The sequence below is a fragment of the Carlito syrichta genome, unplaced genomic scaffold (genome assembly GCF_000164805.1).
Source record: "Carlito syrichta isolate Samal-C Ts95f unplaced genomic scaffold, Tarsius_syrichta-2.0.1 Scaffold307990, whole genome shotgun sequence".
Taxonomy (NCBI): Eukaryota; Metazoa; Chordata; class Mammalia; order Primates; family Tarsiidae; genus Carlito; species Carlito syrichta.
In genome coordinates this window covers 152,112-170,554 of record NW_007252086.1, presented here as the reverse complement: position 1 = coordinate 170,554, position 18,443 = coordinate 152,112, and the positions used below count along the sequence as shown (strand labels likewise).

Here is an 18,443-nt window from a genome sequence, read left to right as displayed (position 1 = left end):
AATACGGTAAGAAAGGGATTGGCAGTAGTGGGATACCGCAGGGGGATGCAGAGTGAGGACACAGCATCAATAAGGTTACCTGATCTCAAATCAAGCGAAGTGGGGGGACCAAAGGGAGGCCTAAACTTTACTTATACAATGACCACTTTTATACCTAATCCTGAATTATACCCCACATTTTAAAAATAAAAATAAAATAAAAAATTTAAAAATTGCTTATTTATGTTTCATGTTTAAACTTCAACCACCTTCAAAGTACTCTCCGTTTGATGTGATACTCCTATCAAAGTACTTTTTCCACTGCTCAAAACAGTTTTGAACTCATTAATTTTGATACATTTTAGTACTTCTGCCATTTTTCATTTCACCTCTTTCACATTGGCAAAACATTTCCCGTTGAGGATTTTTTTTAACCTAAGGAAACAAGCAAAAAAAAGTTACTTGGGTGAGATCAGGTAAATATGGAGGAAGGGGCATGGGGGGCATGCCATTTTGGGGCAAAAACTGCTGGACACTCAGAGTGTGATGTGGGCAGGTGTGCTCGTAAATCACCCATCATGAAATGGGCAAATGCATTTAAAGAATCTCCCTCCTCCCCTAAAAAAAATTAACTGAAGCCGAGCACTCTCTCTCACAACAACACTGACTGGTTCACTGATGCTTATGGGTTCCTAGACACTTACCTAGTGGGGGAAGTCTGTACTACAAGGACCCACCCTCCAAAAGATAATGCTGGGTTTTTGGGATCCTCCCTCATATGCTCTGCTACTAGTTAGAAAAAGAACTCCTTCATGCCTTTCATAAATGCACATGTTCTTAATAAACTACTATAATAAATAAAATGTACCTGAGTACATAAGACATACTTTATTTTGCCAGAAATATATGTATTTATTTATAGTACAAAATGTTCACTTTGAAACTATTCCGTAGAGAATACTAAAGTTAGCCCACTATAAATTTGGAGATGGCAAGGGAGGATAACAAACATTTTAAAATATTTATCAATACCACTGTGTTATTTTTTTACTACTTATCAGTAGTTAGAATAATGAATAGAGTAAAAGAAATAGTATAATGCCTTAGGTATTAACTTTGGACACAATGACATTCAGTTCAGTCTTCTTTCTAGTGTTTCTGGTACTCTAGTTAGACAAGCAAGAGTGTAACAGAAAGTAGACTTTGGAGTCAGTCAGACCCACATTCAGATTCTACTTCCACCACCTAAAGCTGCAGGTCTGGGGCAAGTTGTTTAATTCTTCCAGGCCTCAAGTTTTTTTAACTTATAAAATAGGTTATTATGAAAATTAAAAGAAGTAAGTTATAAAGCATGTAGCACAGTGCCCAGAGCACAGACATTTTTGCTATGGAGAGTAAATTTTAAAATAATTCTACTACCTATTGGTAGAGCTCTTTTCCTACTAAAATTCCAGTTTTATTAAAATTTTTAAATATGTATAATTTCAGAATATCTAAATCTGCACTGCTTTTACTTCTTCAAGATATCTGTGAGTTTGATAAAACTATTCACCTAGATTTTTTTTAAAGCTTTACTTTTCAAGGACACATTACCATATTTATAAAAGGAAAAATATCCAGATTAAATACAATCTGTACTGAAAATTTCTTTTTCAGGTTTCTAAAAGTCAAAGTGTTTGTGACACATGGATTTTTTAACTTTTTCATTTGATGTAAAGTGCTTGTACATGTTTTAGGGTGTGCATGTGGTATTTTGATACATGTATACAATGTATGCGATCAAATCCGGGTAATTAGGATATCCATCACCTCACATTTATCTTTCATTTGTGTTAGGAACATTACAGATCTATTTTAATTCCTTGTTCTTTGATTTCAGCAGGAAAGGAAGGGCAAAAAATCCTGGGGCCTGAAGCTCAGGCAGATGAAGCAGGTGGTGCAGGTACTTTCTTGCTATTTTCTTTCGTATTATAGTCTTGCAGGAGGTCTTTGGTGTCACTGTTTTTGCATTTGTGACTCCTGAATTTAGTCTATTTCCTCCTCGTTTATCTTGCCCTCATTAAATATTTAGCTACCTAGGCATGTGGAAAACGACATAGAAAGTTAGAAGTAAATGTTCTTTAAATACAGTGTAAACTTACAGATTCATATAAAATAGAGCAGATTTTCCATTCTATAGGAATAACTATATAATCTACAGATAAAAATATGAGTGTTTGAAGGACAATTTTGAACTTCTATCATATTTTTGACCAAAGTTATAGAAATGCAGATCTAACAATTTTGAGTTTCATTATTAGTTACCAGGGTCTGCTTTGAATTGCCCATAAGAAAGAAAGCAGAAGAAAGAATACACAAATATCATGGGTTATTTATAAACCAGATGAGAACCATGAATATTGATGAGTTGAGTGAACACTTCATAGCAATCGAGAGAATCAAACTTTTTTCTTTCAATTTCTGTGATTGAAAAAGGCCAAAATGAAGTTGAACTATAATAAACAAAATTTGCTTGTAGGTAACTTTGATTACATACTCCCTAAGACTTAGGTATATTCCTCTGTAATGGAATCAGATCAGATTTAAGAAGCAAAAGAGTAAGTGGGAAACTTAAATCAGATCTTATGTATATTAATACCAGCCACATTTTATGGTGTCCCCTGTCAGCTAGAACTGTTAGGATGTTAACCAAAAATGGATACCAAGTTCTTAAAACATGTCCTCCAAATACTATACTTAAATGTAGTCTAATTTAAATTTGTGTTTTCAACCATAAATTATATATTTGTATCATATAGTTTTAATTATTTTTTTTCCTTCTTTTCAGTGGTTTGTCATTTATAGATTTTTTTTTTACTTTGCAGTACATTTTAGGAATATTCCATAAGGCCATAAAATTTATCTTTTATTATGTCAAATGAGTGTGGTTCATGGTTAATAAGTGTCAATAATAGATTTTCATCTGTAATATAAACATTAGCACTCCGATACTTGTCAGTCTTTTCCATAAAAGAGTAAATCTTTGTGCTGTTATTAAAGGTGAATTCCAAATTAAATAATAATGGAATATGTGATCATTTGAGGTGCCTACAGCCTCAGATTTTATATTCTGCCCTAATGTGGTTCTGTATAACTTACATGAATAATGCATTCAGATATGCTTGTTATCAAATATTTGTCATGCTAAGCTATAGAAGATATAAAATATTTAAACTGGACATTTGTTATCAGTAAAATAGTAGCGTTGATGAACACAAAAGAATGCTGTTTATTACTCTTTTACCTAATATTAAATTTTGATGACTTATAAATACCAATATTAGCAGAGTTACAGAAGACCGTTTGCCCTTCTAGGAAAAATACTATCGAAAAAAGGTATTCATAGTTTCAAATATACAGTATTTTATTTGACAGTTTGTACTTCACTATGAAAATAAACACATTATCTCAGTTTTAAGTACTAAGTGGTATGAACATTTTCTTAAAAAAAAAAATCACATCTGGAAAGCAGAGTAACCTTGTATTAACCAAGATTGCTGCTAAATGTAGGGTCTTCCTGACCCACATGATCCCTGCTGCATTATTGCCCTGGAACATGAGGAGTTACGAATAAGCAGACATTTCATAAAGCTCCAATAAGTGTAACTGCAAGAAAAGACAGATAGAAATTGAACTTCTGAACAGTTAAACTTTAAAATTATGTTTTGCCTTTGCTTCTGTTGCTTCTTTAACTTCTAGGGAATAGTGTGCTGACAAAGTAAGTAAAAACATTGTACAGAGGTCACCATCATTAGTTCAGAACTTGGTCAGATCTTTTCTATTGCTGACTTCCTTTTGCAATTCATGAAGTTAAGAGAATATACCCTGAGCTTAGTATTCAGAGAGTGAAAAATTCACCCCAAACATCCTTTGTTCCTTTTGAGCATCCCTTTTTTGATGTTGTTTATATGCTAATAGATTTACAATGTTTCAAAAAAAGGATGGTAAAGTTAGGAGGAAACCTGAGGATACTTTATACAGGATGGAAAAATTTTATATATATATATGTGTATATATATATATATATATACACACACACACACACACACACATATACACAGAGAGAGAGAGACAACTAAATAAAAAATATTTAGCATTTATATTAAATGTTTGCTTTCTCTATGTTTATAGTCCTATAATTCTCTACTTTGACAGTTAGTTCTGAGTTTTGTCATATTGAAAAGAAAACCAAATTATCATTATATGCGTCTGTGTATTTTCTCATCTCCCTAATGCATAAGTTTATCATCATAAGACTAGGAATATTTGCTTTATAATTGACCATGATATGCATTTCCCAACACTTTAAATGTAGTTATGGCTAAAACTACAGAATTCTTGGTCATGGCTTGAAATTGGGTTTAGTAATTGTGGGTTCATGGAAATAGTGTAGTTCAATAGAATGAGCCCAGAATTTGATACTAGACACCTAATACAAAATGATCTACTCTAATGATAATACTTTTTTCCTGTATAATCTTGCAAAAGCTATCTAACATTTTTATCCTTCACTTTTTTAATTGAGAAAAATTTTAATTGTGAAATTATGATGTTCACCTTACAGTACTGCTTTAAGAAAAATAGCTAACAATATCACTTCAGACCAGGGACAGTATTAATAAGTATATTACTGTACTAATTAATCCTCATAACAATTCTAAGAATTACTGTTTTTTTTTTTTAGTTTTAAAGATGTGGGGTACAATTCAGGATTAGGTATACAAATGTTCATTATGCAGGTGCCCTTGTTGATGAGGTGTGCCCCCCACCCCCAACCCCCAGCAGAATCCCACTATTGCCAATCCCTCCCCTGCCCCTGAGGCAATTTCCCACTGCTGACAATCCTTTTCTTATAGTATTACGATAATTGTTCAAGGTTCACTTATGAGTGAGAACATGTGATACTCAGCTCTTTGTTTCAGTGATAGATAACTCAGTATTATGGCCTCTAAGTCCATCTAAGTTGCTGTAAAGTTCATAATTTTGTCCTTTTTTTTTTTTTTTTTTTGAGTTGGAGTCTCACTCTGTCACCCAGACTGGAGTGCAGTGGCCACTTCCAGCTACCGCAGCCTCGACCTGCTGGGCTCCGGCGATCCTTCCGCCTCAGCCTTCCAAGTAGCCGGAATTACAGACATGCGCTACTACGCCCAGCTGATTTTTTGATTTATTGTAGAGATGAAGTCTCGCTGCCCAGGTGGGTCTCGAACCCGTGGGCTCAGGCAATCCACTCACCTTAGCTTCCCAAAGTCGCGGGATTACAGGCTGAGCCACCGAGCCCGGCTTAATTTTGTCCTTCTTTATGGCTACGTAATATTCCGTTGTGCATATGTACCACATTTTTTAAAATTCAGTCCTCTTTTGATAGGCAGCACAATTGGTTCCATGTTTTTGCTATTGTGAACAATGCTGCAATAAACATGCGTGTGCAGGTATATTTTTCATAGAGTGATTTTGAGTTCCTCCAGGTATATTCCCAGTAGGGGGGTTGCGGGATCGTATGGAAGGTCAATTTTTAGACCTTTTAGGAATCGCCAAACTGTTTTCCACAGAGGTTGTACTAGTTTACACTCCCACCAACAGTAAGAGTTACCGTTATCATCAAAATTTTATAGTATATAAACTGAGTACATATAGCTTCACAAACTTATTAATGAACATAAAATTTTTCATTTTAAATATAAGTAGAAACATTTTAATTTCTGACATATTAAAACACTGGCAGTTTTAACATTACTCTTATATGTGAAATCCATAGTAATTTAATACCTACTATTACTCACTTTTTTAAAAATATGAACATATTCTTTCTTTTTTTTTCTTTTTCTTTTTTTTTTTTTTGAGTTGGAGTCTCACTCTGTCACCCAGACTGGAGTGCAGTGGCCGCTCCCGGCCACCGCAGCCTCAACCTGCTGGGCTCTGGCGATCCTTCCACCTCAGCCTTCCAAGTAGCTGGAACTACAGGCGCGTGCTACCACGCCTGGCTAGTTTTTGATTTATTTTAGAGACAAGGTCTCGCCAAGTTGCCCGGTGGTTCTCGAACCAGCGGGCTCAAGCAATCCTCTCACCTCGGCCTCAAAGTGCTGGGATTACAGGCTGAGTCACGGCGCCCAGCCTAACATATGCTTTCTTAAGAGTCAGAAATGTTACAATGTTTACTTGAACTCATATTTCTATTTTATATATGCTGTCAATTTTTTGCTAACATATTTCCTGTTTAGAGATATTCTTGATCAACTTTCATATTTGTTTATAAGAAAAAATATGTTTATGGATTAAAATTAAATTTGTTTTTAATCTCCAAGGACCACAAAGATATTTAGATTTTAAAAAGTTATAGATTGATTTATGATTTAATTGTTAGTAGTTCATAGTTGATCACAATATAAATTTTAATAAATATTAAAGAAAATGTTACTGGAAATAAGATAAAGGAGCTAAAGCATTTTTTAGTTACTTCATATTTTAATAGCTTAGTGTTACTTTTTTCTAGAAGAAAGTATTCAGCACTAATTCTGTTTCTATTTTTTGTTTAGCATTACTCAGTTTTTTATAGATCTTCAGAATTATATGTCAAGAGTTATGGTTATCTATTAATAAAAGTATTTTTATATCCTGTCAGCTAACAATTTGATTAAGTACTCCTTCAGTTTTGTGGGAAACAAAAATTCGGTGCCACCTAATTTGCAAAAAGGATTTGTTTCTTAGTCATTAGAATCATTCACTTCCTTTTTATCTGAGACATATATCAGAAATACTTTGCCAGTACTTACTTACCAAAAGACTCATGATATCTGTTTTTGGCTTTTCTTAACTTTTTTTCTCACTTACAGTAACCTTGTTTAATATATTTAGAAATGGTTAGGAAAATTGAAATATGGTTAATTTCAGTATCTTTTGCAAATACATTTTTTATGAAAATGTTTTTACTCCATGTGCCATTTTCTTATCAAACCTTAGTTCACCCAAGTTCTGGAAAGTTTCCCTCTAATAAGCTAACTAGCAGCCAGGCTCAGTCGCTCAACCTGTAATCCCAGCACTTTGGGAGGTCAAGGCGAGTGGATTGCCAAGCCCGCGGGTTCGAGACCAGCCTAGGCAACCTGCCTAGACCTCATCTCTACAATAAATCAAAATTAGCTGGGTGTGGTAGCACATGCCTGTTGTTCTAGCTACTTGGAAGGCTGACATGAAAGGATCACTGGAGCCCAGCACGTTGACACTGGGATGGCTGTGAGCATGCCACCGCACTCCAGCCTGGGTGACGGAGTGAGACTCCAACTCAATAAATAAATAAATGAATGAATGAATGAATAAATTAATTTCTAGCTAACAATGTCAATTATCACTGTCATGCCAGCTAGCCAAGTCAGATTTCCTTTCTGTCAGAAAAAAAAAAGCATGTCTTTGTTTTTATAATTCAAATAAATGTGTCAATACACATTTTGAGGAATTTTATAAAATTACATCAGTAAGGACATGTATGAAGAATATGGAAATTATAAATAATGAAGAATATGTAAAGAGTAAATACATCTTATAAAAATACTCTAATACTCTAAAGTCAAGATCAAGGTGATATAGATCTAATCTGATTTTTATAAGTTATTAAAATATTTTGTGTCCAAATGTCTCCATGTGGAATTAATCTTCATGTGGAATTAATCTCCATGTGGAATTAATCTTATAGGTAAGCTTATAGCTTTTTAAAGTCACAAAATTCATTTACAAAATGCAGATTATGTAATTTTGAAAAGTGATACTATTTAAAAACTCATTCCAGCAGCTGGCATGTATACAGGGGCAGGGGAGCACACAAAACAGCCCTAGAATTCATTTATAAAAAATTATGTGTTTATTCTTGCATGTTTAAACTTCAGTCACCTTCAGAGTAGTCTCCGTTTGATGCAGTACACCCATCGAGATGCTTTTGCCACTGCTCAAAAGTTTTTGAACTCATCAATTTTGATACCTTTTAGTGCTTCTGCTGTTTTTTGTTTTACCTCTTCCACATCAGCAAAACATTTCCCTTTGAGGACTTTTTCCACTGGGGAAACAAAAAAAGGCTGTTGGTGGTGAAGATATCGGGTGAATAGGGTGGGTGGGTCACAGGGCTCATGCTGTTTTGGGTCAAAAACTTGCTGAGCATTCAGTGCTGTGTGGGCATGTTGTTCATGTAAGTTACTCATCATGAAATAGGCAAATACACTAAAAGAAACTTAAAAAAAAATTTACTGAAGCCAAATGCAGTCTCTCACAACAAGACTGGCTCCTACACTGATGCTGATGGGTTCCTAGAACACTTACCTAGTAGGGGAAGCCTGTACTACAAGAGGCCTAACCTCCAAAAAATAATTCCTGTTTTTTGGGGGGGTCCCCCCTCATATAATTTGTTATTAGGATGTGGAAAATATAAATATCTTATAAGGTGGAGAGTGCTTAATTGAAATAAATATTTTATAATATATTGATAAAAATAATTTTAACTGTCATCAAATCTAACTGCATGCAATCTATTAAAAAATCACATAAAATATGAATTTCATTTATGAGTTTTTTCTAGTTTAATTTGAAAATTGAAATTGCTTTAAAAAGACTCACTGTCACTGATTTGTTCTGCTTTGTCTGTTCAGATGTGCTTATTGTTCCAGCTAATGACAGATCCTAGGAATGATGTTTGAGAATATTCTTTGCTTTCATCAGTCTCCTGAAATGCAATGAATTTTTCTTTTATTAATAGTTAGGGGGATCATTAAAAGAAAATTACTCTCACTCCTTCTGGCCGTATTATATAGTTTATTTCAGCTTCCCAACTTGAGCCAAAATACCCTCATTTCAGTGGCCATGGTTTATGCCTAATCGAAATCTATGTAAACAGGGAAGCCTGGAAAACCTATAGTGGTTTTATGTTGCCTTGACTGATTAGTAAAGAAGATTTTTCCCCAATCAGTATTTTGAATATTTTTCCTTTGGCAACCTACAGGTTTTTACACTCCAAAGCAGTACACCATAATAATGTAGTGGATGAATAGAGAGATATGACTTTTTTCATTTTTATTTTATGAAAGTAACAGCAAGGGATACTGTGAAAAAGAGGAAAAGGGAAAAGAACCTTCAAGATACTAAGAAATAATATGTTCATGGAGGTTGAGGATCTGGGAATTGATTTCCTTGAAACCAACAATTATCAGCTCATGTCTTAAGAAGTCTTCACTCACCTCTGTGTGAGAAATGAACTCACTTGTCCAAAATCAAAGGATGGACACAGAGACATAGCATTCAGTAGAAGTGAGACTTTAATGATGGTTTTGCAAGATAGGGTGTCTATGGGCAGGAACACTGAAGCAGGAAGAATCAGCACTTTTAACCCTAAAAGGCAGGTTCCTTTCCTGGTTCCTCATTGGAGGAATACTGCAGAAGTTATTGGCTTTCCCGGCTGATGCCTCCATGACACATTTTGATTGGTGTACAGAATCATTTCATTTGCATGTGCTATTTGCTGATTGGATCCCACCAAAAGTTAAACAAGAAGCCCTCCAAAGTAAAAAAAAAAAAAAAAAACAACCATGAAAAGAAAGCACAAAGAGGCAGAAAGTGAATCAACAAAAGAGAAGCACAAAGCATCTAGACACCATCTTGAGAACCCAAGATAAGCAAGACTCCAATCTGAAAATGAATCACCATTCTTATTTCTCACATCTGGATCTGATAACCCAGTTTGGTGACTACTTGAACTAAGTAATACAATTCTCATATATAACAGGTACTAAATAATTGATAGCCATTGGCTGTATTAAAAAGGAAGAAAATATTTTGGATCATCATTATCACTTTGCTGTCCTCAGATTTTAAACAGCAGCCACCCTGAGGAATTGTTACTACTACTGTGCAGGAGTTTAGCAAGATTGTTTTAATAACCATCTAACAAAAAATACCCACACATCACCATTTTAATTTGGCCCAATTTCAGTCTGCTGGGAAGTGTTGTTTTACAAATTTAGAACTAACAGTTTAGTCTGAAGTCTATAAAGAAGTCAACCATGAGACACTTGGGACCCATACTAACCCATTACAGTTACCACCAGCATGGAACAGACATTCCCATCTGGAGCCAGTGGAGGAAATGGAGGAAACCGTAGTGTAGCAGTACTGCTTTAGAAACAAAGCGGCTCTCTGACTCACTTTTCTTTTTTTTCTTTTTTTTTTTTTTTTTGAGTTGGAGTCTTACTCTGTCGCCCAGACTGGAGTGCAGTGGCCACTCCTGGCCACCTCAGCCTTGACCTGCTGGGCTCCAGCGATCCTTCCGCCTCAGCCTTCCAAATAGCCAGAATTACAGGCATGCGCTACCACGCCTGGATGATTTTTTGATTTATTGTAGAGATGAGGTCTTGCTGCCCAGGCGGGTCTCAAACCCGCGGGCTCAGGCAATCCACTCACCTCAGCCTCCCAAAGCGCGGGATTACAGGCTGAGCCACCGAGCCCGGCTTGGGCTCACTTTTCAAAGTGAAGACACTTATCTCTTAAACTTTTCCAACTGGAGAAAAAGTCCTTCTGCCTTAATCCCACAGTTAAACACGTATTGAGGCAGAAATAGAGAAAGAATAGCCGTGTTTGTTTATGAATAGTAGAGAAGCAGTTTTCACTGATGTGCTATTCTGACTTTGGAAATCTTTATAACTATAGATAACTATTAAAGCTATTTTCTAAGAAATCACAAAACTGAATTGAGTGCCAGAGTGGTTTATTTGAGAATGATTCAGATTTAAAATACATCCATCCCCTATTATCTACAGGAGATAAGTTTCAAGACACGCTGTGAAACTGTGGATAGTACCAAACCCTATATATGCTATAGTTTTTCTTATACATGTATATCCTGTGATAAAGTTTAATTCATAAATTGGGCACAATAAGATATCAACAGTAAAAACTAATAATAAAATATAACATTATTGACAATAATATAAAAATAATAGCAATGAAATATTAACAGTAATATAAAAGTTATGTGAATGTGGCCTCTCCCTCAAAATATCTTCTTGTACTGCACTCACCTAATTTTGGGCCATGGTTGAGCACAGCTGAAACCACAGAAAGTAAAACCATAGATAAGGGGGTGCTACAGTACAACTTAAAATAAATGTTATGGGGAGGGCTCTGGTGGCTCACGCCTATAATCCCAACACTTCAGGAGGCTGAGGCAGGAGGATTACTTGAGTCCAGAAGCTCAAAACCAGCCTGGTCAACATAGCAAGACCTCATTTCTACAAAAAAGTCCAAAAAAGTAGTCGGGCATGGTGGCACGCACCTATGGTCCCAGCTACTCAGGAGGCTGAGGTGGAAATATTGCCAGAACTCTGGAGGTCGAGGCTGTGGTGAACCATGATTTTGTCATTACACTCCAGCTTGGGTAACAGAGTGAGACCCTGACTTAAAAAAATAATAAACAAGCCGGGCTTGGTGGCTCAGCCTGTAATCCCACGCCTTTGGGAGGCTGAGGTGAGTGGATTGCCTGAGCCCACGGGTTGGAGACTTGCCTGGGCAGTGAGACCTCCTCTCTACAATAAATCACAAAAAAATCAGCCGGGCGTGGTAGCGCATGCCTGTAATTCCGGCTACTCGGAAGGCTGAGGCAGAAGGATCGCCGGAGCCCAGCAGGTCGAGGCTGCGGTGGCCGGGAGCGGCCACTGCACTCCAGTCTGGGTGACAGAGTGAGACTCCAACTCAAAAAAATAATAATAATAATAATAAACAGATAATATTATGGTATGATAGGTTACTAGGCAGGTGACCTTTGAGAGCTAAAGTTTTTTTTCCTTGCATTACATTAAGAAATAAAAAATTCAGTCAACTATATTACTTTTTTTCTGTTTTATTAGTAAAATAGAAGTATAACTCTAAAGCTTAAAAGTCATAGTGTGAGAATTTCAGACATTTATACCACTTTAAATTTACAAAGTAAAATGAATTCTTAATAGATTACAGTCAAATAAGTGAAATTCATTTTTAGTTTTCAGTAAATATTTTCTGCAGATTCAAGAATAACCACATGGTCTCTCAAGATAAATAATTTCTTTTTTAGAAAAGCTTTGTAACAACTTGGTAAAATTGCTTTTCATAAAGTATGCATTTTTTTTTTTTTAGTAAAAGATGATGAATGCGACTCAGATGCAGAAAATGAGCAAAACCATGATCCTAATGTTGAAGAGTTCTTGCAACAACAAGACACTGCTGTCATTTATCCTGAGGCACCTGAAGAGGACCAGAGGCAAGGCACGCCAGAAGCCAGTGGTCATGATGAAAATGGTAAATGGAGCTTCATAGTTATTTCCCTTTTCTCTTTAGAGGATTATTATTTCTATTACTCTGCTATGGGAGCCTACTCTACTATAGGGAATATTTTTGAGGACCAGAATTTATTGCAAGTGCCTATGGAGAGTAATCTGTTTTATTAATGGGACATTGTCCATGATGACAGTACAATAATAAATTATTGACTGCTCACATAAGTAGTGGTAATGCCACTGCATATGAAATGCTCACAATGGTGCCTGGACATTGAGTTCCATTTACTCATATGGAAGTAGGCAGTAGAAATGAGAACTAGGATGACCCTTACTTGTCCTCTGATTCTTTTCCACTTCCTTTAGTAAACACAACATGGTTGTCTGGTTCAAAATACATTAATTTGGAGACAATGTTTTTTCTGTATCTGTAACTTTGATGTGAACAGTAAGTGTATAAAGAGTGGGGAAAATGAAATAAAAAATGTGTTTAGACTCTCGTGAAAAGGAGTAGATTGTCATTCTGCCCACCCATGCACAATAAACAGATGAAAATAGCATGCAAATATTCCTTTAAGAAATATTGTACAAGATGTGTACTGACTAGGAAGCTATGTGAAATATTTAAGGATACTTGAAGTGTTAAGATCCTAAACCTGGTTTATTTTTCCAGTGTTCCCAGTTGATTAGCTTAGCATTCAAATAATCAACTTTGAAGTTTTCTGGAGGAAATTGAGAAGGATGCTATAAAAACAAAATAGATTTCATTGCTAGTAGTCAACTGTATCTTCCTTAAATCAGAATTACTGTGAAAGGAGCAGAAACAGAAGTTTCACTTTAGAATAGATAGGATTTTTCTGTAACTAAATTGGTAACAAAGGAACTAGTAGGGAACTATAGAACTGTTTCTTCCAGAATGTCAAATGAATACCTTTCTGAAGAATATAGATTATTGCCCTGGGGATACTGCATTTCAGCTAAATCATTAGGGCTCTGTTGATTTATTTGCGTATTTGGAGAGCTCCTAGCTATTGGCATTGTAATGTTGTAAGGCCCTAACATTTCTACTTTCATTTTTCGTTCTTTCCTAAAGAAACTGTGTTACTGCTTCACCAGAAGAAACAGTAGGTTATAAAAGAAATGAAAGGGAAATAGAAAATTTTAAAATATGCATATATATGTAAAAATTGTATATGGCAAACTGCTTTCAAAAAGCCTCAGTGAAAAAAAACTAAATAAATGTTTTATTACATAGATTTAATAAGATTAAACTGTATAAAATTTGTCATTATAAACCAGCACAGTAAATTCTTCTAAAAATTAGGAGCTAACTATTCTGAATTAGTAAAAAGTCTGAATTATAGAATATGATATTAACGTAGATACTTATTACTTTTAGTTATTTAATGTAATTTAATTAAATGCTAATAAAATATTTAAAAATGCCATTCCAAGAGCATTTGTTTGCATACAAAAGGTGATTATCAACCGGCTTGGTGGCTCAGCCTGTAATCCCACGCCTTTGGGAAGCTGAGGTGAGTGAATTGACTGAGCCCACGGGTTCGAGACCTGCCCAGGCAGGCGAGACCTCATCTCTACAATAAATCAAAAAATTAGCCGGGCGTGGTAGCGTGCGCCTGTAATTCCGGCTACTCAGAAGGCTGAGGTGGAAGGATCGCCGGAGCCCAGCAGGTCGAGGCTGCGGTGGCCGGGAGCGGCCACTGCACTCCGGTCTGGGCGACAGAGTGAGACTCCAACTCAAAAAAAATTTTTTGTAAAAAGGTGATTATCTTCAAAGGCCCTGAAGTGCTTTACTTTTTAGTAGATTAAACCTGCCCTTCTCCACTCTTTCCTCATAAGTTATGGAGAGACAAACTTTATTCCAACAGTTTGAATAATCATAAATTCTGAATCGATAGGGAACAAATAGAGGAGATTTTTCAGATTTTAAATATCAAGTAGTACTATCATTCTGAAGTGTTGTGCTTCCTTACCAAAGGAAAATTAGAGGATAACAATTAAAGAATTGTCTGGCTTCAGTGGCTCAGCCTCTAATCCCAACACTGCGAGGCTGAGGCTAGTGAATTGCCTGAGCCCATGGGTTAGAGACCAGCCGGGCAACTTGGTGAGACCTTGTGTCTATAATAAAATAAAAAGAAATTAGCCAGGCCGGGTGTGGTAGCGCACGCCTGTAGTTCTGGCTACTTGGAAGCTGAGGCAGAAGGATCGCTGGAGCCCAGGAGGTCAGTGCTGGGGTGGCCACGAGTGTGCCTCTGTACTCCAGCCTGGGCGACGTAGTAAGACACCAACTCAAAAAAAAAAATTTTTTTTTTCTGGAAAAACTAAGAATGTTTATGTCACAGATATTTAGAGAAATTATAAACAGGTCAAAAAATGGTCATAGATTGATTTTCTTTTTAGTAGTAGTGAATTGCTGTCTTAAGTTTATTATAGGAATTCTAAAAAGAAACTTTTTTCCCCTACATGACAAATCTTCATTGCTAAAAAGTGATTTTAAAAAAAAAAACAAAATTTCAATAATTTTCAAAAATAGAAACAAAAACTTTTATCTTTTAAACCAATTCATTCTATAACTTGCTTATTATGCTCAGTATTCTTATTTACTTTTCATTGCTTTGTGCTAGTGGCCTATAAAGAATGTATTCATCTCATATGTGTGAGAAACTTCAATAGATATTGATTTATGAGAATAATAACTTACTGTTAAAATGCCATGACCAACCTGTCATTTTACAAAAATATTAATATTTTACTTATTAATGGCAAGGGTTAATTATGAAGATGAAGAAGAAAATAGAACATAATGAAAGCAGACAGCTCTATGACACTGTAGAGTAGAAGCAGCTTAATTAATGGAAATCACATGTCGTTGTGATGCCAATTATGAAACACCACAATGGTAGATTTTGACTTTTGCCATTGTAACCTGCTAAAATCAGTAAAGTGGACTAGACATTCTGGCAAGGAGAAGGTTCCCAAATGTTGATTTCCCACTGATATATATAAGTTGGAAATTCATAATGGACAAAATGTAATATAATTTTCAAAAAGTTTCTTCATATAGCTGATCTAGTCACCAAAGAAGGAGGTTCATGTCTGGTTCAAGTTGCCTTGCTGGCTGGAAACAAAAGATGCCATCATTACCTTTCAAGTTTTAGTCCTTTAATTTTATTTGTATATTTGAGACATAATTCAACATGTTTGGGGGTTTTATTTTTCATATTGATATATAATATTTGTATATATTCTTGGGGGCACATGTGCTATTTTGTTACATGCATAGAATATGTAATGAACAAGGTATTTACAGTTCCATCACCTTGAATATTTCTCATTTCTATAGGCTGGGAACATTTCAAGTGCTGTCTTCTAGCCTCTTAGAAATATACAATGCACTGTCAATAGCTATAGTCACCCTACTCTGCTGTCAAACATTAGAACTTACTTCTTTTATCTATCTGTATGTTTGTACCCATTAACCAGCCTCTCTTCACCTCCCTCACAACACACACACCCTTTTAATTCCCTGGTATCTATCATTCTCTCTCCTCTACCTCTATGAGATTAACTCTGTTGGCTCCCACATATGAATGAGAACATGCAAGTTTTGTCTTTCAGTGCCTGGCTCATTTTGCTCAACATGGTGACCTCTAATTTCATCTGTGTTACTGCAAAAACATTATTTCATTCTTTTCTATGGCCAAATAGTATTTTATTGTGTGTGTGTGTGTGTGTGTGTGTGTGTGTGTGTGTACATATATATACATACATATATATGTATGTATATACGCACACACCATATTGTCTTTATCTGTTTTTCTATTAATGGACCTTTAGGTTGATAATATTCCTTTGCTATTTTGAATAGTACTGCAATAAACATTGGGGTGCAAGTGTCCCCCCTTTTATGTACTGATTTCTTTTCCTTTGGATAAGTGCCCAATAGTGGGATGGTTGGAGTATATGGTAGTTCGATTTTTGGATTTTTTAGAATTCTTCATACTGTTTTTCATATATATGGCTGTACTAATTTACTTTCCCAACAATAGTATATGAGTTCCCTTTCTCTGCATACTCACCATCATCTGTTACTTTTTTCTTTTTTGTAATGACCATTCCAACTGCAGTGAGATGATATTTCATGGTGGTTTTGATTTGCATTTCCTGACTATTAGTGATGTTGAGCATTTTTTCATATACCTCTTCACTATTTGTATGTCTTTTCAGAAATATCTATTCATTTTCTTTGCCCACTTTTTACTGGGATTATTTATTTTTTGTTTTCTTTTTTACTATTGAGTTGTTTGAGTTCCTTGTGTATTCTGGATATTAGTTCCTTGTCAGATGAACAGTTTACAAATATTTTCTGCCATTTAGAAAGTTGTCTCTTCACTCTAGTAATTGTTTCCTTTGCTGTGGAGAAACTTTCTAGTTTGATATAGTCCCACTTGTCTGTTTTGGGGTTTTTTTGCCTATGCTTTTGAGCTCTTAGCCATAAAATATTTGCCTAGGCCAATTTCCTGAAGTGTTTCCCCTTTGTTTTCTTCTAGTAGTTTTATATAGTGAGAGATAGGAGTCCGTTTTTATTATTTTGCATATGCATATCCAATATTCCCAGCACCATTATTGGAGAGTGTGTGTATTCTTTTCTTAGTGTGTGTTCTTGGCACCTTTGTTGAAAATCAGTTGGCTGTAAATATGTGGATTTATTTGAGTGCTCTATTATGTTTCACTGGTAGATATATCTGTTTTTATGCCAGTACCATGCTGCTTGGTTACTGTTGCCTTGTAATATGTTTTGAAGTTATGTAGTGTGATACCTCCAACTTCATTCTTTTTGCTCAGGATTGCTTAGCTATTTGAACTTTTTTGTGGTTCCATACAAATTTTAGGATTTTTTTTTTCTATTTCTGTGAAAAATGAAACTGCTATTTTGATAGGGATTGCACTGAAATCTGTACATTGCTTTGGACAGTATTGTCATTTTAATAATATTAATTCTTCCCCTCAATGAACATGAGATGTTTTGTCATTTGTTTGTGTCCTCTTCAGTTTATTTTGTCAGTGCTTTGTCATTTTCCCTGTGAACATCTTTCACCTCTTTGGGTAAATTTATTCTTAGGTGTTTAATTCATTTTGTAGTTATTGTAAATGAGATTGCCTTCTTGATTTGTTTCTTAGCTAGTTTATTACTGTTGTATAGAAATGCTACTGATTTTTGTGTGTTTATTTTTATCCTGCTGCTTTACTGGATTTATTTATCAGATCTAAGAGTTTTTGGTAGCATTTTTGGGCCTTTCTAGACATTAAATAATATCATATGCAAAGAGGGAAAATTTGACTTTTCCTCTTCCAGTTTGGATGTCATTTATTTCTTTTTCTTGCCTGGTTGCTCCAAATAGGGCTTTCTAATACTATATTGAATAGGAGTTGTGAAAGTAGACATCCATGTCTTGCTCCAATTCTTAGAGGAAAGGCTTTCAGCATTTCCCCATTCAGTATGATGTTAGCTGTGTGTTTGCCATATATGACTATTATGTTGAAGTGTGTTACTTCTCTGCAGAGTTTATTGACTTTTTATCATAAAGGATATTGAATTTTATCAAATGCTTTTTCTCTGAGTATTGAGCTGATCATATGGTTTTTGTTTTTCATTCTGTTAATATGATGTATCATGTTTATTGATTTGCATACTTTGAATCATCTTTGTATTTCTGAAATAAATCCTACTTAATCATAGTGCATTATCCTTTTGATGTGCTATTGGATTTAGTTTGCTGGTATTTATTGAGAATTTTTTTGCATCTGTAGTCATAAAGAACATTGACCTGTAGCTTTCTTTTTTTGTTTAACATTTCTCTGGTTTTGGCTATCAGGGTAATGCTGGCCTCATAGAAGGAATTAGAGAGAATTTCCCCCTCTTCTATTTTATTAATAGTTTCAGAAGAATTGATGTTAGTTCTTTGAAACTTGGTAGAATTTGGCAGTGAAGCCATCTAGTCATGGATTTTTCTTTATTGGGAGACACTTTGTTACTGATTGAGTCTCATTACTCATTATTGCCTGTTCAGGTTTTCTGTTTATTCCTAATTCAATCTATCTAGGCTGTATGTCCTCAGGAATTTA

The 18,443-nt window shown here is 35.2% G+C and overlaps 1 protein-coding gene across 10 annotated transcripts in view; it reads left to right on the top strand.

Annotated features, from left to right (window-relative positions):
* Nucleotides 1-18,443, top strand: part of ZEB1 (zinc finger E-box binding homeobox 1) — a 172,083-nt gene that overhangs the window by 129,743 nt on the left and 23,897 nt on the right. For 4 of the 10 annotated variants that reach the window (XM_021715876.1, XM_008064742.2, XM_021715879.1 and 1 more), the window contains 2 exons: nt 1,862-1,921; nt 12,157-12,318. The exons of 1 other annotated variant lie outside the window; for it this stretch is intronic. The gene's annotated coding sequence lies outside the window, so the exon portion shown is untranslated. Of the gene's footprint in view, nt 1-1,858; nt 1,922-12,156; nt 12,319-18,443 lie in introns of those variants that run through there. 5 more of the 10 variants (XM_021715875.1, XM_021715880.1, XM_008064744.2 and 2 more) reach the window with 3 other exon arrangements.